This window comes from Caretta caretta, chromosome 3 (genome assembly GCF_965140235.1).
Source record: "Caretta caretta isolate rCarCar2 chromosome 3, rCarCar1.hap1, whole genome shotgun sequence".
In the NCBI taxonomy this organism is placed as follows: domain Eukaryota; kingdom Metazoa; phylum Chordata; order Testudines; family Cheloniidae; genus Caretta; species Caretta caretta.
Window position 1 is genome coordinate 116,091,078 of NC_134208.1, and position 24,729 is coordinate 116,115,806.

Consider the following 24,729-nt stretch of genomic DNA (forward strand, 5'->3'; position numbering starts at 1 on the left):
CAAAACTGATTGTACTAGAGATATCTGATGATTAATGTCTAGAGGAAAATTTTTTATAAATAGAGGACACTGCCATCAAATAACCTTTATTATACTGTTCTCAGAGCGAAGGTTCTTTCCAAGAGACCTTTGGGATGTTTTAATAGTGAGTTTTGAGCATTTCCCCAGTAGACGTCTTCTCTCCCTCCTTTAAATTACCACTCCTTTTTGTTAAAGAAACAGACAGAAAGCAAGGGGAGGGGACAGGCAGAGATAAAAAAAATTAATTGCGATTAATCATGTGAGTGATTGCATTGTTAAACAATAGAATACCACTTAAATATTTTTGGATGTTTTCTATATTTTCAAATACATTGATTTCAGTTACAACACAGAATACAAAGTGTACAGTGCTCACTTTATATTTTTGACTATAAATATTTGCACTGTAGAAAAATAGTATTTTTCAAGTCACCTAATACAAGTACTGTAGTGCAATCTCTTTATCATGAAAGTTGAACTTTTATAAAGTAGAATTATGTACAAAAAATAACTGCATTCAAAAATAAAACAATGTAAAACTTTAGAGCCTACAAATCCACTCAGTCCTACTTCAGCCAATTGCTCAGACAAATAAGTGTGGTTACAATTTGCAGGAGATAATGCTGCCTGCTCCTTGTTTACAATGTCACCTGAAAGTGAGAACAGGTGTTCACATGGCACTGTTGTAGCCAGCATTGCAAGATATTTACATACCAGATGCACTAAAGATTCATGTCCCTTCATGCTTCAACTACCATTCCAGAGGACATGCATCCATGCTGATGATGGATTCTGCTCAATAACGATCCAAAGCAGAGCAGATCAATATACATTCGTTTTCGTCATCTGAGTCAGCAGAACATTGATCTTCTTTTTTGGTGGTTTGGGTTCTGTGGCTTCCACATTGGAGTGTTGCTCTTTTAAGGCTTCTGAAAACGTGCTCCATACCTCATCCTTCTTAGATTTTTGAAGGCACTTCAGATTCTTAAACCTTGTGTCGAGTGCTGTAGCTATTTTTAGAAATCTTACATTGCTACCTTCTTTGCGTTTTGTCAAATATGCAGTGAAAGTATTCTTAAAACGAACATGTGCTCGGTCATCATCCGAGACTGCTGTTAACAAGAAATATATGGCACAATGAGGGTAAAACATAACAGGAGACACACGATTCTCCCCCAAGGAGTTCAGTCAGACTAAAGGCTTTTTTTTTTTTTTTTTAAATGAGTGTCAGCAGCATAGAAGCATGTCCTCTGGAATGGTGGCCAAAGCATGAAGGGGCATATGAATGTTTACCATATCTGACACGTAAATACCTTGCAACACCAGCTACAAGAGTGCAATGCAAATGCCTGTTCTTTCAGGTGACATTGTAAATAAGTAGCAGGCAACTTTCTCTCCTGTAAATGTAACCAAACATGTTTGTCTTAGTGATTTGGCTGAAGTAGGACTGAGTGGACTTATAGGTTCTAAAGTTTTACATTGTTTTTGAGTGCAGTTATGTAACCGAAAATCTACACTTGTAAGTTGTGCTTTCACAATAAAGAGACTGCATTACATCATGTGTATGAGGTGAATTGAAAAATACTATTTCTTTTGTTTATCATTTTTACAGTGCAAATATTTGTAATAAAAATATAAAGTGAGCGCTGTACACTTTCTATTCTGTGTTGGAACTGAAATAAATATATTTGAAAATGTGGCAAAACATCCAAAAATTAATCATTTTTAATTGGTATTCTATGTTTAACAGTGCAATTAATTTTGAAATGCAGAGAATTATAAAACTGGACATTAGATGCACCTGCTTTAAAATGGAAGGAAGATAGTGTCTGTGTTTTTAATGAAAATATTTCAAAGTCACATTTATTTAAAAAATTACTAACCTTATCTAAACCTATTTGTAAAGGAAGTCTTAGCAATAGTATCTTGCAGAGACTTAAATCTGGATGGTGGTGTCTTCTGAATGTTCAGAGAGGGTTTCCAGTGCTCATTCTTTATTTTTCTCAGGTGAGAGAGGTTTGGCTCAGGACTCCAATTTTAGGCTATTCAGAATGTTTCAGCTTTTCTCTGTCATTATTTCTATCATCCTGGTGATTCAGAGCAGCCAATTACTCCCTTCATTTGGCTTCTAGCTTCGGACTGAAATAGAACTCCAATAATTGATTCATGGAATGCATATGTGTGTATTGTGGCTCTCAACTTAATATTCTGGAGCACCTGATTGGAGTTTTTCCATCATGAAAAACGTAGTCCTTGCAGAACAAAACAACAAAAAAATACAGTAAAGAAATATTAAGGCTATATAGTTAAGCAAGCAGAAAATATCACAATTAAGGCTGCAGCTGCTACCTTAACTCTGTCCTCTTGTATATATGCAATATCATCTTCAGCTATATGATCATATACGGTTTCTCAAATACAACATTTGTATCATTTTGTGCTACGTTACACGTGATCTTTTCATTCATTTATATTTACATTGCTTTCATTGTCAGAATAATCCAGTACATCTCTATTGAGTTAAGGCTTTTTGATATTCTCTTTCCTCTTAAGTATACAGTCTAATAATTTTCTCAGCTGTGATATATTCAACAGCAATGTACATATGCTTCTATTTTTTTAAGCAGCAGTATAGCCTTAGCACCAGTTCTGGGGATTAAATTTAGGACAAAAAAGAATAGCTACTTTTAAATTTGTCCCTGACCACCTCCTAATTCAGGGGTTCTCAAACTTTTTTTCATAATGTGGACCACCTCGTAATAGAGAGACTGTGGCCGCTGTCCTTCCCATTTGCAGTCCATGGACCTTTCCATTAGTGATGGCATAACATCCCTATGGCAACTGTGTAACTGATTTATATTGAAAAATATTAAAAAGACAGCTAAATACATTAATTGGTTTTCAACTCATTTTAGTAGCTGAAAATAGGAAGAGCTAATGCCCTGTGACCAGCCACCAAGCAAGCACTGTATGTGAACCATCAGTGGTCCACAGACAGTAGTTTGAGAAACTCCTGTTTTTAATGCAATCCTGTAGAAACTTCTCTCACCACCAGGCTCTATATCTCCTCAGAACCTGTGACCATTTTCATCAGAAAGTTTCAATGCCTGATAAGGTAACACCTGGATCCAGAGCTGATAGTTGAAACTACACCCAGACAACTCTGTGGAGACACTGGTGGTCATTTAGTTCTTATTCTGTTGCTTGGACAGCATAGAGGTAATTAAACAAGTTATGCACCTCCATGATCTGTCCTGAGCCAAATCTAGCATGTTACATGGTAGAAAACCATATTTGTTTAATTTTTATAGGTCTCAAGTCAGGCTGATCTGAGACACAGCACATTTTTATGAGTTTCATAGCAGTCAGGTGGGAGGTCACTAGCTCATCCAACTCTGCCTGGGTCCCACACGAAGACATGAGAAACCTGTGATAGGGTTTACCTGCTCCAGTAAGGTTGCAGGTGTCCTGTGTAGTGTCTTGAGTGTAGCTAGTTAGGTTGCGAACTGGTAAGATATGGCAATTGCTGCAGTACCAGAATCAAAGCTGCTCAGACAAATACCTCTTCCACCATAGTGATGTTGGTGGGAAGAACAAAATGTTTTAAGGAGCTAGTCAAGATTCTCTGACCTCTCCTTTCAGTGGACATCTTCTGCCTTCCATTCAGTGACATAGCTTGAAGCCTTTGAGGTCCTACTGGACTCCTTACTAATCAGTTTGTCCAAGTAGCCACAACAGTGAGAAATACCTTCCTCCACGTGTCAAACTGTCTGGAGGCGCTCAAGAGCATGTATACCAACCTCCAGGACAGATTGTTAAGAAACGGGGCACAAATCCCAAACTGGTTGTGAATTCTATACTTAGATTTCTGCGACAAAGTATCAAGTACAAACTCCTCAAGCACTCATAGCCTTAACATCCTTAAGGGCTGACCCAAGGCAAACAATGGGGATCATTTGCTAATGCAAATCTTGCTCTTGACGAGTCCAAGCAGCATAGAGATCCAGTTTATTCTTGTGAGAGGGATTTCTACTCCCTTCTCCCAGAGTTCAAGCTGATGGGACAAGTCCAAATGCAGATCTCCTCTTCAGGGAGGAGAAGTAATCAACAAAGTATCTGTCCTTTGATGATTCACAGTGGCTTATTTGATTTCAGTTGGCCTTCTTGTGGGCAGGACCCAATGCTTTCTAGAGGAAGCCAGTCTTTACATTAATTTAGGCTTCTTTCCTGTTTGAGTTACACAGTATGACAGGGTCGGGCCAGATGGCTATAGGAGAGTAATTGGTTTTTTTTTCTTTTTTTTTTGAAACAGAAAAGAATTTTATTTGTGTAACACTTACAGAGAAATCACCAAAAAGGATCAATCAAAACTATGCGGCAAAACAAAAGCAAACGCGGGTATAACACAGCAGCCTGCAGGAGGGAGAAGTGTTCAGGCTAGCCTGGGCCCAGAGCAGGGGGGCTTCCTCAACACTCGTGGTCTTCCACCCCCTCGAGTTACTGAGTGCCACGCCCAGTGTCACCGATTATTCCTCTCCTGAGTGCCCAACAAGATGGGCACGGCTGCGGGGTGGGCGGTTTGGGGCTGGGGGGGGGACGTACACCCACATGTGATAGGACCCCTCCTAGGTGATAGTGATGATGGTATCCACAGCGGCAACAGCTGGGGCTGGGGTCTCTCGCTCTTCCCCTCAATCAAAAGGTCAGACGGAGGGAACCAGACGGGGTCACCGAGCAGAGAACCTCTGACAGCACCCACCGCTCCTCAAAGGCGTCAAGGGAGTCGGTGGACGCCGCCCAGAGGAACTCCGCCCGGATACGTGAATGTACTGAGGATCGAAAATGGCCCTACAGTCGCAGGATGCTTCATTGGCCAGCCTCCCCTCTCTCGTTTTATAAATGGCTGTTTTAGCTAGGGCTAGGACGAGGTTAACCAGGAGATCCCGTGACTTTGTGGGGCCACAGATGGGGAGTGTGTAGATAAAGAGGTGAGGGGAAAAGTGTAGCCAAAAGCGTAATAAAATATTCGTGAGGAGCTGGAAAAGGGGCTGTAGCCTGGCGCATGCTAAATATACGTGTGCCAGGGTTTCCCTCATGTTGCAAAAAGGGCAAATATCCGGGATGGGGGTGAACCACATCAAAAACACGCCTGTGCTCACAGCTCTGTGAAGGAGCTGCCAACTAATGTCCCCAATGGCCCTTGGGACAAAGGTGGAATACAGGCTGGCCCACCGGGGCTGCTCACCCTCCAAAGGTGGCAGGAGGTCCCGCCACTTTGTATCGGGGCGGGACACCAGGGTGTGGGCATGAAGGGTGTGAAGCGTGAGTGTATATAGATGTTTCCTTGGCGCGGTTTGGAAGCTGACCGGCTGCAGTTTGTACAGCCGGCTCACAGTGAAAGGGTGAGGGGTTTGTTGGGATCTACGGGGTAGGGGCCCAATTGAAAGGTCTGGCGGGCCTGGGGTAGAGGGTGGACGGGGTGCGCCCTCGTGCAGGGCTCGGTTGAGATAAGCCCGAGCAGCGGGCATCAAGGCGGCCTTCACCTCCTGAAGTACGCGTCGGGGGGTACGAGGTCTGGAGAGCCCCATGCGTTGAGTGAGCGTCAGGGGATCCAGCCAGTCTCCCCAGTCATAGTCCAGGAGGTCTCCGACTCTTGTGACTTCCGCCAGGACCAAACTCTGGCGCACCGAGCGGGACTCTGCCACCTGCACACGGAGCTGACGGTTGTGTAGCAGGGGCTCCGCGAGGAGATCTGCTCCCATGGTGGCCGCCACGGACCTGGTCATTGAAAACCATTTCCAGTTCCGGAGGAGGTCCTGGTAGAAAACCGACAGCCTGGAGAGGTGTCGCGGAAAACCTCTCGGACAAAGATAAAAGAGATGCTGGTCGTATTGGAGCCCTTGGAAGCGGCGCAGGAAGACGTGCACCAGTATGCTCCATGGCGAACTACCTGCGCTATAAAGGAGCTTCTGCAGGGCCTGGAGGCGGAAGACACGGACCTGAGTGTGCAGACACTTCAGGCCCTGCCCTCCTTCCTTCAGGGGTAGATAAAGAACCCCAACAGGGGCCCAGTGCATTCCTGACCAAAAGAACTCTAGAATCGATGTCCGGAGGTTGGTCAGGAAACCCGGGGCTGGGACCAGGATGTTGAGCCGGTACCAGAGTGTGGACAGGACTAGTTGGTTAAGCATCAGTGCTCTCCCTCGGAGGGAGAGACATCTGAGTAGGCTTGTCCATTTCTGGAGCCACTCTATCATCCCGCCTTCTAAATTTCGCCAGTTTTCTGGCGGAGAAGGGTGCGTGGCAGAAAGGTAAACGCCTAGGTAGAACAGTAGACCCACGCTCCACCAGATGGTCTGAAGCGCGGGTGGGAGGGAGCTCACCTGCCGCCAGTCCCCCACCACCAAGCCAGAGCTCTTGACCCAGTTGACTCGGGTGGAGGAGGCTGCCGAATAGATGGCCTGGCAAGCCTCCGCCTCTGCCAAGTCGCCCGGGTCCTGGACCACGAGGAGCACGTCATCGGTGTACGCTGACAGGACCAGCCGCAGCTCCAGCTCCCGCAGTACCAACACTGTCAACCTCCTTTGGAGGAGACAGAGGAAGGGCTCGATCGCCTGGGCGTACAGCTGGCCCAAGAGGGGGCACCCCTGCCATACTCCTCGCCCGAAGCTGACTGGTTCGGTCAGGGTCCAGTTGAGCCTAACTAGACACTCCGCGGAAGCATACAGCACCTGGAGAAAACTCACAAACTGAGGTCCGAATCCAAACGCCTGCAGAGTGCTCAGGAGGTACCCATGGTCCACTCTATTGAATGCCTTCTCCTGGTCGAGAGACAGGAGGGCGAACGACAGACCATCTCTACACCCGAGTTCCAAAAGGTCTCGGACTAGAAATAGGTTGTCAAAAATGCTGCAGCCCAGAACAGTGTAGGTCTGGTCTGGGTGGATCACGTCCACCATCACGGACCCTAGCCGCAGCGAGATTGCTTTTGCTACGATTTTGTAGTCCGTGCTAAGGAGCGAGACGGGACACCAGTTTTGTAAATTGCGGAGGTCCCCCTTCTTCGGCAACAAGGCGAGCGCCGCTCGCCTGCACGAAAGAGGGAGGACTCCGCCCTGCAAAGACTCAGCCCAGACAGTGGCTAGGTCTGGGCCAAGGATGTCCCAGAACGCGCAGTAGAACTCCACGGTCAGCCCATCCATGCCCGGAGATTTATTGGTGGGCATGCAACGGAGGGCTCCCGAGAACTCGGCCAGGGTGAGAGGCAGCTCTAGCCGGTCTCGGTCGCCCACGCTGACCATGGGGAGTTCCTCCCAGAGCACCCTGCAAGCGCCAGGATCGGTCGGATCCGGGGAGAAAAGGCTTGTGTAGAAGTCACGGGCCCTCCCACACATCTCCACCGGATCCGTGAGGGGGGCGCCGTCCTCTGCTGGAAGGCAGGTGACGTGTTTATTGGCCCCCCCCTCGTTTTCTCCAGGGCGTAGAAGAAACGGGAGCCGCGCTCCATCTCCCGAAGGAGGCAGATGCAGGATCGAACAAAGGCACCTCGGGCCCGATGGTCCTCAAGGGCCCGGAGCTCCTCCCGCTTCTCCCGGCACGCTCCGCAGAGGAACGGGTCCTCGGGGCTGGCGGCCAGACGCCTCTCCATCTCTAAGACCTCCTGTTCCAACTGCTCTATTGCTGCATTTCTCCGTCGGCTGGTGCCCCGGGTGTAGTCACAGCAGAAGAGTTTGGTGCGCACCTTCCCTAGATCCCACCATCGCCGCACCGAGGGAAAGGCACGCCGCTGCTCTCGCCAGGCCAACCAAAACTCCCGAAAGGACGTCACAAAGCCCTCATCCTCCAACAGGCTGTTGTTAAAATGCCAATAGGCCAGCCCCGGTCTCTCTGCGCGGAGGGAGGCTGTTATGGTGGCTAGATCATGGTCGGAAAATGGGGCCGGCCGAATGTTGGAGTGGGCTTGTGAAAGATGGAAATGGGATAAATAAATACGGTCCAACCGAGAGTGGTGTGACTGATGGGCCTCCACCCGGACAAAGGTGAAAGTGGAAGTGTCATCTGGGTGGTGGTCACGCCAGACGTCTACTAGGGAGTGATGTTCGACTATTTCTCGGAGAATGTTCGCGGTGGCCGGGCTCAGCTAGGCCCCTGAGGGTCCTGTTCCTCGAGGGTGGTGTTAAAGTCCCCTCCCAGGACTAGGCACTCATGAGAATCTAGGGTGCCGAGGAAGTCGGACACCCGCTGATAGAATTGTGGCCGCTTCGGGCTCGTTGTCGGGGCATAGATGTTAACGACGTTGACCACGAGCCCCTCCATACGGACTCAGAGTTGCAGCAGGTGGCCCGGCATGGCCTCAGTGACCCCTAGCACCTCGGGCCATAGGTTGGGGGAGAACAGGGTCACCACTCCAGCTTGTTGAATCGTGAAGTGGCTAAAGTAGACCCTGTCCCCCCACTCCAGCCGCCAGCTGTCCTTGGCAGTCGGATCTGTATGGGTCTCCTGCAGGAAAACCACAGAGTACCCCCCTTCCCGAAGGTAAGAGAGCACCTGGGACCTGCGGAGAGCCATCCTACAGCCCCTGGTGTTCAAAGTTGCAATAATGAGGCGTCATGCGAAGGGCTGGGGGGATGGGGGTTCCTTGTTGGCAGGGTGTTTGTGGCCCCCGGCGGCTCACGCAACAATCCGTAACCCATCCCATAAGTGAGTAAATCATCACGGAAGCTGTGGGCCTCCCATAGGCCGCAGCACTGTGCCTTCCTTTCCCTCTACCCTCCTTTATAAGGGCCCTTGTGGCCTGGAGGATTTGATCAAAGCCCCCCCATAGCTGGAGAGCTAGCTGTACCCTGTTGCGGGAGCCACGGATGTCTTCTAAAAACTCCCCCAACGCTTTTTGCAGCTCATGGGGAGTGGGGGGGGTTCCGATTTCCCAGTTATTCCCTGGTGGGGCTCTTGGTGCAGCCTCATGGTCCGCTGAGGCAGGCAGGGTGCAGACCACCGACAGGGCCTCTGACAGGCTAAAGTTATTAGGTCCATCTCAAGCCTTGGGGTAGAAGGGGATGGCAGAGGGAAAATTGCAGCTCCTAATGGGTCACGGCAGGAAAATGCAAAGACTGCCCCTTGGGGGGGGATCCGCTGGAGCAATAGCAGCATCCGAAAACAGGCATGGGGGGGGGGGGGGGGGCTTGGCAGCAAGCTGGCAGCCAACCAGCACTCGAACGGCGGCAAAAAAAAACAAAACGAAGAAAAAGCGTCTGGCCCGGTCGGAGCGGGGGGGAACTGAAGCAGGGTCAAAGAGTAAGAAAAGCCCAGGCCAGGGGGCTTTAGGAGAGAATAGAAGGCAGATAGCTGAGCAGCAACCAAAGGAGGTCCCTTTTCCCTGGGTAAGGTAACAGGGAAGGTTCAAGAACAATCAGGAACCTTCTGCAGACAGTTAAGACAGACTGATTAGAACACTTGCAGCCAATCAAGAAGTTGCTAGAATCAATTAAGGCAGGCTAATCAGAGCACCTAGGTTTTAAAAAGGAGCTCACTTCAGTTTGTGGTGCACGTGTAAGGAGCTGGGAGCAAGAGGTGCTAGGAGCTGAGAGTGAACACGCGGACTGTTGGAGGACTGAGGAGTACAAGCATCATCAGACACCAGGAGGAAGGTCCTATGGTGAGGATAAAGAAGGTGTTTGGAGGAGGCCATAGGGAAGTAGCCCAGGGACTTGTAGTTGTCACCCAGCTGTTCTAGGAGGCACTTTAGACAGCTGTATTCCACAGGGCCCTGGGCTGGAACCCGGAGTAGAGGGTGGGCCCATGTTCCCTCCTAAACCTTCCAACTGCTGGTCAGATACAGGAGGAGTTGATCTGGACTGTGGGTTCACGAAAATGACCAAACTGAGGGCTGCCGTGAAGCTCCAAAGTGAGCAAATCTGCCAATAAACGCAAGACCCACCAAGGTAGAGGAGGAACTTTGTCACAACAGTTAGAGATTTATAATGCAAATGCTTCTTATAACCATATAATATGGGGTACAGATGTTCAATAAGATTAATACATGCAGCAGCTTAAAGCATTTAATTAAGTCTGAACACTGGCTCATACACCTCATACCTCTGTTAGCAAAACAAGGGTAAGACAGACTGGTTTCCAGCTATGCATTTGTCAGTGTTCATTTGGGGCCATGAGGCCTTAGCACTCTGGTCTGCCAGCATTACATCAGACCTTGCCGGTAAACTAGCCTCTTCATCTTCAGTGAGTTTCTATGAATCATGCATTTGTCACCTGCAGATTGGACTATTGTCACTCACTGTATTTGGGACCAAAGATGGCAGCATTGCAGCCTAACTTGTGTGGAGTGCAGCATACCACCTCAACAGGAAAAAGCACCTCAGAACACATTGCATTACCAGTGCAGTTGCACCTCCATTGGCTCCCATTTTCTTTCTAGCGTTACTGCAAGGCTTTGGTCCAAATGGATTCAGTTCTGTTACAACAGAAACCATTGAAGCACTGGCCCTCCTGTGGCAAATTCAGCTAACAGTGCCCAGAACGCACAGCTCATTAGAGCTGGAGCTAAGGCATTTTTGGTCAAGGGGGGCTCCCTGTAGAATGACCAATTGTAGAAGATAAGCATGAGTCAGTCTGTTTTCAGGACATGCTACATGAGACACCTTTTTGGCAGAAGGTTTCTCACAATAATGGGTCCTGATCCATAAGGAATGCTCTTTGTTGCTACAGTAATAAAAATACTAATAGTAACAACAAGAGAGCAGTATGCACAGCTGCTGAACCCAAGAAAGGTAAATGGCAGAGTCCACTATAGATGACTCTATGCAAATCTTAATTACTGTATTCAGTGCAAAAATCTTGAAGTAATGAGTGCCCTGAGACATGCTAAATAAATTTAGTAAAGGCTTTTGTGCTTGTGTATGTAAGGTATAGTGTCAGCTGATGTAAATCAGCATAGCTTCACTTACTTCAGTAGAGCTTTTCAAAGTCATTCGGTGGAGAAAGTGAAATTCATTTTTAATTATGGTACATAGCCATACATTTAGGATACCTTACTCCTTCCATCCATAGCAGAATCCCCATGGATGTCAATGAGAAGATGCACAAAGATCAAGGGTGTAATGTAGCCTCTATGTAGTAACTAAATTTTTAATTACTGTTGTGTATTTATTGTCACAATCGGTATCATTCAGTGGGAAAATATGCCTCCCTCTTTGGATCGTCACTGTGTTTACTTATTTTATTTCTTCCTTGTCTTTTTCTCCTATAGCTCAGTCTCTCCCACAGTTCTGATACATATAGGCTGTTCCCGTTCTGTCCACAGTTTGAGGAGGCTGTTCAAAGCTGTAGCACAACCTATGCTAGCCACTCCCTCTTCTCCAGCCTGCTGCCAGCTCTTTCTGCTTCCGTGGCAACAGTCAAGTGGTGGTTCACTTTGCTCCAGATTTTTTTTGACAGCTTATTATTTTATCCAATTTTTCAGACATTAGCAAACAGCTTTTCTTCTCCCTCTCCTGGTTTGAATACTGAGTCATGGCATGGTCTTAGTCACCCAGAGCCAGTACTGCAATGCCTCTCTGACAGACTCCTCTCCTTTGCCCCGCAAGGTGTGGTAAAGCTGTCATGCAAACATGAGCTTAAATCCAAGCAGTGTTCTATGCATGAGGCAGCTCTTACAGGCTCATAGGAGGGAAAATTGTGCCCTGCCTGTTCTCAGCCAGCTGACCCTTGCACTGCTAAAGCAAGGGACTACCGGGCAGGCATGTTGGGTCCCCACCTGCACCAAGAAGTCACAATTCCCACACCTAAGAGCATGATCTGGAGGTGTTGAGCAGAATGGTGGAGAGACTCTATGGATGAGGAGAACTTTAGCCAGCCTGGGTTAAGTTCCAAGGCAGAACAGGCCAGGGGAGGGAGTAGAGGAGAAACCCTTAACGGTCATGTGTTTTCTCCTTCCCTCCTCTTCCCCCAAAATGGGTCCCAAGTTCCCTAGGAAGAAAAGCTGGGCACTCAGCTCCCCTTCTTCCCAGCTCAAATCAGGGCAACATAGTACCTGCTGTCCAAAGCCTCACCTGAGACAGCAAGCTCACTGCACACATCCTTTCAGGTTGTGATCAGAGAGGAATGGGAAACACCTGATAAGAGTAAACACATAAGTAGGCATGCATTTAGATATTATGAGTTGCAAGAGCTGAAAAATGCCATTAGAGGTATACCAATGGTTGATTCTTTAGGTATATCATACCAATGGTTGATTCTTTAGGGGCATCTCTAGCTAAATATATGATGATCCCATCCAACTATTAGAAAGGTAGAAACCACCCTCAAAGGGACTTTGAGGCCTTGACAGCCATTTTTAAAGCAGCCTTGGCAGCTACATGCTTTGCAAGAACTCCACAATGTCCTGGTTGGGTGACCTTAAGGCCCTGAAGGATAGACTGTCCTGACTAACGGTCTACACTTAAAAAATTTCTGTAACAGCGGCCTTTGTGGTACAGGCCTCAAAATGTATGCAGTGAGATTTTAAGCCATATCTAGTTTCAGCCCAGAAGGCTGATGCTCTCTCCAAATATATTCTGTGCTTATCTAAATTCCCAGGCTCTCCCCTTTTTATGGAAAAACTAAACCAAACAGTGGCAGAGAGTACTGCCAAACTGAAACAGCCCCTTCCCTCCCCCCTCAGTGCTCCAAGGTGGAACTACAGGGCAAGCAACAGACAAAAGGACTCCTTTTGTCCATCCTCACAAAGGTACCAGAGGAAAGAAACAGGTATATCAAGGGTTAACCATGGAAAAGGGTATCAAGTGGAAAATCCAGAGGTGGATCCATAGCTTCTAAGAGCCCACTATGATGATAAACCAATATGCCTCTTCCCAGACCTGAACCTATGAGGCAGAGTTTCCCATTTTTTAGTAGTCTCGATTTACCACAGACTAGTGGATGAGAGAGAGAATGAGTCGCAGATACTCCCTGGAACGAAGGGCCATACCCCATCTTTTCATCCATTTCCCCCCATCTTAAGTGACCCCATAAAATGAAATCTTGCATCTCTTGGACATAGGAGTAATAGAAAGGGTTCCCCCAGAAGAAAGATTCTTAGGACTATATTCCATTTTCTTCATTGTCCAGCTGTGTATGGGTGGGTCAGAGCCATTCTGGATCTCAAGCTGCTGAACAAACTGATGAAGAAAATGAGACTCCAGATAGAGACCCTTGCTTTCTTGGTGGCATCCCTATACCAAGGGGAATTCCTTGCCTCAGTGGATCTAGTGCAGGAATTCTCAAACTCCCCCCACCCCCCATTCTGACAACAAAAATTACTATATGACCCAGGAGGGGGGACTGAAGCATGAGCCCACCTAAGCCCTGCTGTCCCGGATAGGGTGGGGGCAAAGCTGAAACCCAAGGGCTTCAGCCTCAGGCGTAGGGGGGGGCCTGTAACCTGAGCCCCACTGTCCCCAGCTGAAGCGGAAGTCCAAGTCCCAGGCTGTGGGGCTTGGGCTTGAGCCCTGGGCCCCAGCAAGTCTAACACTAGCCCTGGCGACCCCATTAAAAGGGGGTCCTGACGTACAGTTTGAAAACTGCTGATCTAGCAGATACATTTCTCCATATGACCATGCAACCACAGACTGCTGAGATTTGCATATGGCATGGCCTGCTGCCAGTACCAAATGCTCTCATTCAGCCGCCCAGGCTCTTTACCAAGATGCTGGTGGTGGTAGTGAGATTCAGGCCTTGCAGCACTCACCTGTATTCCTTCCTAGATGACATCTTGATCAAAATTCTGACCCAAGCAGCGACACACAGTGCCACACTCTGGATGCTGGATCTTCTTCAAAAACATGGATTTACAATAAACACTAAGAAGAGGTACTTGATTACTTCTACACAAGTAATTCACCTGGTAGTGGAGATAGATGCTTCTGTGATGGCAAAGGTCTACCCATCACTGGACAGATTCCACAAGATACAAAACCTGATATCCATGTTGGGAAAATGTGCAAGGCTGACCCTCGCTCAGTGTCTACAGCTATTGGAACTCTTGGTTTCATGTACAGGATTCGCTCTTGGGCAAAGTCCCATATCAGGTGCCTCCATGCCTCTCTCATGAAACTGTGGAACAATTCACCGGAATACGTGCAAGATCAGGTACTGATTCTGAACAAGGTGCTGAACTCTAAGGTGGTGAACAGTCCTACAAATGTCTGCAAGGATCTAAAAGGCACATAGGAAGACCCATACACACACAACTACTGCCAACCTGACAGGATGGGGAGTGCATCTGGGGCACAGGAGAGTTGAAGGTACTTGGATTCCCAGGGAAAGGAATCAGAGAATAAACCTACTGGAGATCAGAATTGTCAGGCTTGCCCTATGGAAATTCCAGAACTACCTGGAGGGTGACTGTGTTCTGGTTCATCTGACAATGCGATCACTGTGGTATATATGAACAACCAAGAGGGAACAAGGAGTGCAATTCTACCTGAAGAAGTGGTGGAGATAATGGAATGAAAACTTCCTTCTATTAGTGCAGTACACATAAAAAGAGAGCTGAACCAAAAAGCAAACTGGCTCAGCAGATTCACAGTCAGCAATTCAGAATTGTGTCTGAATCAGGAAGTCTTCACCCTGATTTCACAGTACTTCACCAAGGAAGCAGATCCTAAATTACTGGGGACAGATGCCTTTCACAGAGATGGCCACAGGACCTGATATAGTTGTTCCCACCCTTTCCATTTCTAGGAGAGGAGATCCAGAAGATAAGATGAGAAGCAAAGATGATAGTGATAGCTCTGCACTGGCTAAGGAGATCATGGTTCTCTGATCTGGTAGAACTGAAAATGGTACCAGTGTTGCATCTATCAATGAGACCAGATATCCATTACCAAGGCCCATTCGTCCCTCCAGATTTAGACTGCCTTCAAATGACAACCTGACTATTGAGAGGGAAGAATTAGTTCTAGCACAGCTCTTGTCAGGTGGAAGAGTAGGCCTTCAGTGCTGAAGCTCATCTAGAGGAAAGGAGAGTTCAAATCACTTTGGAAGAGATTTAGTTTGTGGTGTCGAACATAACAAAAACCCCAAGGATCCTGGTTTCCCAGTTACCATGGGCTTTCTTTGGGAAGATATAAACTAGGGACTTCAGTCCAGCTCCATAAGGTATAAAATGTCAGCATAAGTAGCATTATATTCACAGGATCCTCTGATTTCTTGACAGATATCCAGATTTATCAGAGCAGTTTCTTCTAACCACAGGTTTAGCCAGACTATCTTTCCTAAGTGGGATCTGTCACTGGTATTGAAAGGTCTACATACCCTTCTGAGCTACTGACCTCAATATCTCCATTCTACCTATCCATCAAAACCTGTTTTCTGGTTGCCATCATGTCTACTAGGAGAGTGGGTGTTTTTGTTTTGTTTTTTAAACTGGCAGATTTATCTGTACTGGAACTCTACTGTATAGTCCATGGTAACAAAGTGGTGTTAAGAACCCAAGATTATTCTTGACTAGAATGAATTTCTTTCCATGCCTCACAGGAGATTGTCCTCCCTTCATCCTGTTCAAAACCACGGCACCTGACAGAAAAACTGTGGCATACCTTAGATGTTTGAAGATTACTGAAGATCTTTGTCAAGCACATTGAATCAACAAAAAGATTCGGGCTCCTTGTTTCATCTGAATTGCATGGGCTCAGGGTATCCAAGCTATCACTAGCTAAAAATGGATCAAGCTATGCATTGTTGATACATGCAAGGTGTCAGGTGCTTCTGTTCCAGATGGCATCAAGGCACACTTCACAAGATCTATGGTGACTTTGTGGGCAGAAAGAGCTTGCTTCCATTGCAGAGATCTGCAGGGCAACAATGTCATCAGTTAATACCTTTATCTGACACTATAAGGTTGACTTTCTGTTCTCTGCAGAAGGACCTTTTGGCAGGAAGACACTGCTGCCAGAGGTCCAGTAATAATAATGCCATTTTGGGCAATTAACTTGGGCATAGGAGGAAGGTCTTCCTTATCTCACTCTGCTTTTCTTATCACTCCTTATTTCTGTTCACAGCTTGCTACTTTCCATACATATTAGAATTGTGGGAGATGCTGAGCTGCAGAATGGTAAATTTCTTATCTGATGATTTCCTTCTGCTAGTAGTGTCTTTCACAATGCTACCTCCTGTGGTTGGCTTCCTAGCCAATGGACCATATTTAATTTTTATATGTTTGGTTGGCCATAGCCTACTATACATAGTTTACTGGTTGGTAATGAAGTTATTTTTACTAATCATATTCTATAAATTTTTATACAGCTTTGGAATGAATCTTCTGGCAGCAGGCTACAGAAGATGGCATAGCTAGCACGGGCTGTGCTATAGTTCTGAACTGCCTCCGGAAATGACAGACAGAAGGGGAATAACCCATACATTTCAGAATTGTGGGAGATGTTGCTAGCAGAAAGGAAATTATCAGGTAAGAATCATACTTTTCTTTCCTTTTCTGCAAGAGTTTCCAGCGCTAATGCTTTGAGCTTGTCTTCCACTCCATCCCCATTCCATCTGTTAAAATGATCCTCTTTGCAATACTTAGTGTTGACATTAAAGTGTTGTCGTCATTTTAGTGGACGTTCCAGTTGGATCTTTGGAGTCATCCTATGGAGTTATGGAATTCTTCAGACAACTGGCTTCTTTTTCCTGTACAGCTATAGAATTCCTTAGTTTCCCGTGGGTTTCTGATACTCCTTGCTTTGTCACTAATGAGTAAAGCAGATCATCCCAAATTCATGGAAATAAAAACTTAACTTACATCCAGTTCTGGAGTAGGGAAACCTCCAATACCTAAGATTGGATGCAAAAAGCCACTCTTCTCTGGTATCCTCTCAGTTAATGTTGGACCAAGTACCCACTTGTATCCAGATGGGACAATGCTGGTCTTTCAGTCTCATCTAGCCAGGCTGGAATGCTGAGGCAGGACAAAAAGTTGAAACCACAGAACAGAATAAACATCCTTGGAAAGTCCTATCTTTTTTTTTTTCTGGTAAGGAACTTCCAAACCCTTTGATTTTTGTCTTCTGTGGAGAGGAGCTGCACTTTGTTTTTTCATACTGTAGGTTCATAAGATGTTAAAAGACCAAACAAAAAAGCAAGGGAATTATTAAAAGCATTTTCAGAAACAGGGGTAAGCAAATGTTTAATGCAACAACTGGAAAAGTTCCAAACATTCTAGTTTGTCATCCAATTATCTTCTAGTGCAACAATTTATTAAAAATAGAAATTGGTGAATAAGAAGAAAGCAACTTAGCTATGAAACTACGTTGTGCCTGAAGTGACTCTCTATAACATTTACTAGACACGCTGTTCTGTACTCATGAAAATTGGTACAGGTGGTGGGAACAAATACCAATATGAGTAATTGCTTATTTTAAAGCAATAATTGATTAAAAGGATACAGACAAAGTATTCTTAAAACAATTTTTTCTTAGTGTTGTTTGTAATAGCCACTTGGAAGGAAGATGGAGCTGAAATCTGACTCTTTATTGAAATTTCACTTTGCCCACATGCAGAGTGGATGATTATTGTAGTATCATCCCAAAGTTTAATCTGTTCCCCAAACAGAGCAAAGGGTAGATCATATTGAACCTTGATTCTTAGCTGCACGTGTGCTTGTTTATTATTTGAAAATGCCACTTGGTCATATGCAATGTCTGCTAGGCTGTTACTAGGGCTGTAAGAATGTTTGTTGTGCAGTTTTTCATGTTTTACACAGGTACATTTGTTTAAGATTGTATGAACTAAGGATATTTGGATATTTATTTACCTTTGCTTATCTATTTATGTCTGACATTTCTTGGCAATAGGTATGTTAATGAGGCAACCTTAACTTATAGGTAACATTACAGGTATTTTATCTGTTAATTTCCTTTAAAAACAGAGTCAGAGCAAATTTTAGGATCTCTGTGGGATCACCAATTCGCTTCCCAACTTCTCCATACAATGAGAACTTTATGGGACTATAGGTTCTCTGTTTATCTGTACCTTGTACTGTCCTATGGAGTTTTGGAATTCTTCAGATAACTGGCTTCTTTTCCCTGTAGAGCTTTAGAATTCCTTAGTTTCCCTGCATTTCTGGCGCTCCTTGCTTTGTCATTAGTGAGTAAAGCAGATCATCCCAAATTCATGCTAACAAAAACTCATATCATCCAGGGCCAGATTTAGTGACTGGCAACCCCTTGGGGGCCACCATGCTCACGATGCTGTTTTTGATGTTAGCAACAAAAAGGAAAATAGAATGTCTGAAGTGAAATGTTTCAGGTATTCTGTATGTGGATTAATTTTTCACTAACCTCCTAGAATGTTCTGGACCTTTGTAGAATCTCATGGAACCTTCCAGACTTTCTGAGAACTACATTTTCCTTGAACCTCCTACAATGTTGTCAGCCATGTCCTCATGGGTATGTAAGGGGCAGGGCATCACCATCAGTCAGTGAGATCTAAGAACGCAGTGAAATGAGAGCTCAGCTGCAATATAGTGAACTTTGTTTCATTGTTTAATTGTAAGCGACCTTTGGATTTAAAGGACTAGGGTTAACCATCTAAGGCTGTCACCTATTGTAACACTATTTAATACTGGTCCACCCAATGTTGGTACAATTTCTTGATGTTAGTACATTTCAGTTATTCTTAAAATTTAAAAAGTTTCTATAAGCTTAGAGGCAATGCTGTTTTTTAAATTTGCTTATTTTATTTATTTATGGCAGGAATAAGTACAGACTTACAGAACCTATCATGCAAATTGATCATCTTATAGGACAGGAATAAATCATACATGCATATCGTGCATCAAAGTCATTAAATGGGCTACAAATGCAATATAAAATAAGCCATCCAAAAGTTTAACAAATGGAGGGGCAGCACCAAAGATGCTCCTCGCCTGGGGTGCAGTTTGGTCTAGGGCCGGCCTTGGTACCATCCTACACCATCATGTACTCATTCTCTCTCCCACTGTAAGCATATGAAAGATTATAACTATGGAATACACTTCTTAATTCTTCAACCATGTGGGTGAGAGAAGAACTATGAAAAAGTTTTCATCGTGAACTTTTTTACTGCTTCAGTTGCACTCTGCCTACTAATCAATCTTCCCTGAGATTTATCCTAGTATATCAAACCAATCAATATTTAAACAGCCATCACTAAGGAAAACATTGCATGAACTTTTTTATTCTTTGTCTTTTCCGCACCCCAGAATTAAAATTGCTTGGATGAGCTAAAAACAGGAATTACCAGGCTGTGTCAGAAATGTTATATTAACTTCCTGACCAGATTTTCATAAAACACAAAGTTGTGGATGATTAGTTTTGTTTTTTTAGCATTGCATTGGAGAGCTGGGATTACATGATTTCCTATTGAATACAGAGTTCAGTTCTTCTACTGCCAGACATGCAGTGCTTAATTTATACCAGGGCTGAGGCCCGGTACCTCTCTAGGCATGGCAACTCATAGCCCTGGCATCTCTGGGCTTGCCATGTCAGTTATGAAAGTAAAACAATTGCTTGAGCCCTAGCACCTCTTTCATTACAAATTAAGCACTGTAGTCATATTAGACTGTATAATCAAAACACCCTGATTTATAGAGAAGCTCATGTGAGCTTTGGAGGCTTATAAAATGTATTAGTTACAATTTTCTGTCTGACACTAAAGCTGGTAAAATTGGACTTGTAGCCATAAGAGAACTGGACTTTTTTGTGGTATGTGGTTTAACCAAATACTTTATACTACTATATACTATCACATATCAGACACTTGTTTGTGGTGTCACCATTGTGATAGCTTGGAAATGGTTTTCATTTGATGTAAAGTAGACATAGAGCTGGATGTCATGTGGGTGTTGATGGCACTTAAGTGTGAGTATCTTGCAGTTTCCTCTGAGTGGCTTTATATTATAAATAAGATGCCAAATAGATGGGGGAGGAGGTTGAATCTCGTGTGACTCCATGGTAGGGTGATCAGACAGCAAGCGTAAAACATCGGGACAGGGGATGGGGGGTAATAGAAGCTTATATTAAAAAAAAGCCCCAAATATCGGGACTGTCCATGTAAAATTGGGACATCTGGTCACCTTACTGTGGAGCAGTTTCCTTTTATGATTATCTGTGTTTGTTCTGAGAGAGAGGACCGGAGCTAATTCTTAACATTTCTGTTCTCCCCTGAAGCCTCTTCAAGGTGGGATAGGCTATTTTGATGATTGATATTAAATGCAACAGGGAGATCCAGAGGAATGAGCGTGTATGGTAAGCTCCTTGTCCGGGAAGTCATCTCTTAGTGCATCTGGTGCTGTTTATTTCATGCCCTTGCATGAAACCTGTGAGGATCCATAAATGTGATTCAGGCTCTTCTGGCTTCTGAGCAGCTGCTGTGTCCACAATGCCGCCTGACAGCTCTGTCGAAGCAGGAAACAGCCTTTGAGCCCTATGGGCTCAAGCACAACTGGATGTCCTGCCCATGGAGGCCCTGACTGGCAGTGCCTATCACATTCCCTGATTTGTCCCAGGTATGTTATTTAAGACCTAGGGAATACACCTGGAGGCTGTTTGCAGATCCCCAGCTTGCTGCTACAATAGATGCTGCTGCCTGCCCCTGATACCTTGGCTTGTTTCTGGTTGCTGGCCCCAGCACTGCTCCTGATATCTAGCCTTTCACAATATCTTGCCTCTTTACATCTCACTCTGATCTCAGCTGACCTACTTGGCTCCGACCCAGTGTGGCTCATTAACTTTGCCTTTGACCTGATCCTACAGAGTGACACTAGCACGGATGGCTGCTTCTGGCCTTGACTCTTTGGACTGAACTCAGAACTGGCTATTGAGTCCCCCCTCCAACCCAGGCCCCAGCCTCGACTTGCACCTCATAGCTAGGATCCTGACACAATCTGATTTGAGAGGCATCTGGGATATGTCAGCTATAGGGGAAATGGGAGACTATTCTTGGCTAAATTCTCAGTCAGTTTGCTCAGAAATTAAAGATTGGAATGAATGTCAGTTTGCAGGGCTATTAGCATTCAGCAATGATTTCTCTTGCTAATAAAACCTTTGTATACCACCTTGTATGCAAAATATAATGTGCATAAATTATAATAGATGAGCTTGTGCTTGCATCCACCTCACAATGGTCATGCCTTCATATTCAATTTGTGATGTAATAAAGTATTTATCTAAACTCTACCTTTATCAGGGCTCACCTTGATGTTGCTTTTGCTGCTAGCAGCATTCTGATTCGCCAGTAAAGATAATGCACAATGGCTGAAAAGAGCTTCTTTGAAAGAACAAAATGGTCAAGGATTAAGTCTGGTGATCATCCAGGCTGGTGATGTAGCCACAATACTACTTTCTTTCAGTAGATGGATTCATGTATTGAGAAGATTTTATGGAGCAACAATAGACTTGAATAATCATAATCAAGTTACATAGCTATACATGAAACAGTAATTAGCAATGAGTGGCTCTCCTAATATGTAACTTCCCTGAAATGATTTGGAAAACTGGAGTATCTGGAATGTAGCATTACAGGTAGAAAACTATGTGAAATGGGCAGTTTCACTTTCTTCCATTTCTAGAAGTACCATTCCCAGAAGGGCCACTTTTGGGTATGATGTTCTTGTATTAGAAATCTGGACTGTCTTCTGATGCTGCTCTTACAACTGTTGTGTTATGGGAGAAGTAATGTTATTTGGGCTATAATGACAAATGCCAATATTGAGGTTGGCCTATCCAATGGCACCCTTATAGAGGTATTCTACATAATTTAAGTAGGATGAACCAGCTCTATAAGAACTTTAGTATAATTTCCATAAAACCTTTTAAAACCTATGGAATTTAATATAAAATGATTTCCTTTATGCAAGTCTCTTACAATCATTACATAGATTCAATAGCAAGAATATCATTATCTAAATGCTCTAGTGTGGTCCAAAAAGCATATAGAAGAGCTGCGACTTTCTGCTAAGTTCATTAGTTTGTTTTTTCTCCCCCCTGTAAGGGCTCATGCGAGCACACAGAATTTTCCAGCAACCTTCACTCGCCTGATAGAGAATGGCCAAACTAAACTAAGTTTAAACAGTTAGAAGTTCCACAAGACTTTGTAAAAAGTGTATAGCATATAGCGTTACTAGACTTAGTTTCCAGTGGACTCAGAAATCTGATTTGACATCTTTGTTTCATTCCATTTGAGCTATCTACCTAAAGGTGTCCTTGGGTTTGGCTCCTGTGCAGAATTCAGCATAATCAGAAGTGTTCCTGAAATATTTATTGGTAACTCTGGAGTTTTGTTTCTCCTTGAAATGAATTCTATCTACTCTTTTCTGTGGATAGTGAAGTCCGTTACACTGTTGGGTGGCTGTGAAAATCATAGTCTGAATATGAATCAAAGATCGCTCAGGGAACTTTTTTTTTTCTAAGAAGGAAAATCTTTGATATATATATGTATGTATATAAACTGGGCTGAGGTTCAGGGTGCTGGGAGCAAAATAAATTGTAGGAGAAAAGGGTAAATTTGGATAATCAGTTTAATTTACAGCTAATAAAACTGGGGTGCAGGGGGGCAATTAACTTTTTTACTTTCACAGTTCAAACCCTCTGTTTTCTTACTGCCAAAGACCATTTTTGCAGAGATTGAAGTTTGAACTCTGCTAAGCCAACAGAGGGGTTGCAAAGCCAAACCAGAATTAACTCGGGGTCAGCGGGTGGGGAAGGAGCATTGAAAGCATTCCAGGAATTGTGTAGCCAAAAATATTGACTTACTAATAGTTTTGTAAAAATTCACATACCCTTATAGGAACATAATAAAGCTTTAATAGCTCTGTTTTCCTTGGTGACTCTTCCAGGCCACCTTACATACAGTACTTATTTGGTGGGTAAGGGAAGCCTTTTACAAAGGATTATCAAAGACTTCAAATTTGTTCAATTAAATGCTGCATCTGCTGTCTTCAGCAATTAGTTTTAAACTGTAAGCTGCTTTCTGGACCCATTTGTACATTTTTGTGTCTTTATACTGCAGTGGTTCATCCCCTGCACGAATGTTGGTAAGTTATTGCCAGAAATCTACTCTATTTCATAGCCAACCAAATATATATCCTACATCAAGCCTAGAGATGTTCTATTTCTCAACAAACAGGACTTGAAAGTATGATATTTCTTGAGCTTCAACATAACCACTTAATCCACCAAATGAGACACAGACATATGATCCAAATGTCAAAGTATATCCATCTGTGCTTTTCTGGCCCACAGTGCCTGGATTTAGCTACCTCTCTTTTAAAACAACCTGTTGTACAGTGCAATATTCAGTAATGAAACAGGGAGGACTGCAGCAAAACAACACCTGTGTTGAGCTTACAGATATACAAATTATCTTGATAAGTGAGCAAATCATTGTTCCCCTGCAAGGTTATGTATTTCATAAATGGTTGGTTAAAAGTAATCAAAATGGGCAGCAGAAAGATGAGGATAAATCTGTAACTCAGCATCTCCATCTGCTAGCACACTAATGAATCACATTCTCTTTTCTGAATGTTTAAGTATTAGTAAATGGCAGATTTCCCATTACATGTTACCCCAGGCCTTTTGAATGTAGTAACTAGCAACTGGGGTCACCCAGCCTTACTTAAGGTGAAACTATCAGGTGAAAAATTGACAGGTTTCAGAGTAACAGCCGTGTTAGTCTGTATTTGCAAAAAGAAAAGGAGTACTTGTGGCATCTTAGAGACTAACCAATTTATTTGAGCATAAGCTTTCGTGAGCTACAGCTCACTTCATCGGATGTATACTGTGGAAAGTATAGAAGATCTTTTTATACACACAAAGCATGAAAAAATGGGTGTTTACCACTACAAAAGGTTTTCTCTCCCCCCACCCCAGTCTCTTGCTGGTAATAGTGTATCTAAAGTGATCACTCTCCTTACAATGTGTATGATAATCAAGGTGGGCCATTTCCAGCACAAATCCAGGGTTTAACAAAGAATGTCGGGGGGGGGGGTAGGAAAAAACAAGGGGAAATAGGTTACCTTGCATAATGACTTAGCCACTCCCAGTCTCTATTCAAGCCTAAGTTAATTGTATCCAATTGCAAATGAATTCCAATTCAACAGTCTCTCGCTGGAGTCTGGTTTTGAAGTTTTTTTGTTGTAATATTGCAACTTTCATGTCTGTAATCGCGTGACCAGAGAGATTGAAGTGTTCTCCGACTGGTTTATGAATGTTATAATTCTTGACATCTGATTTGTGTCCATTTATTCTTTTACGTAGAGACTGTCCAGTTTGACCAATGTACATGGCAGAGGGGCATTGCTGGCACATGATGGCATATATCACATTGGTGGATGTGCAGGTGAACGAGCCTCTGATGGTGTGGCTGATGTTATTAGGCCCAATGATGGTGTCCCCTGAATAGATATGTGGGCACAGTTGGCAGCGGGCTTTGTTGTAAGGATAGGTTCCTGGGTTAGTGGTTCTGTTGTGTGGTATGTGGTTGCTGGTGAGTATTTGCTTCAGGTTGGGGGGCTGTCTGTAAGCAAGGACTGGCCTGTCTCCCAAGATTTGTGAGAGTGTCGGGTCATCCTTCAGGATAGGTTTTAGATCCTTAATAATGTGTTGGAGGGGTTTTAGTTGGGGGCTGAAGGTGACGTGTAGTGGCGTTCTGTTATTTTCTTTGTTAGGCCTGTCCTGTAGT

The 24,729-nt window shown here is 44.5% G+C and overlaps 1 protein-coding gene across 7 annotated transcripts in view; it reads left to right on the forward strand.

Annotated features, from left to right (window-relative positions):
• Positions 1 to 24,729, forward strand: part of ESR1 (estrogen receptor 1) — a 297,584-nt gene that overhangs the window by 175,497 nt on the left and 97,358 nt on the right. The window lies entirely within an intron of this gene.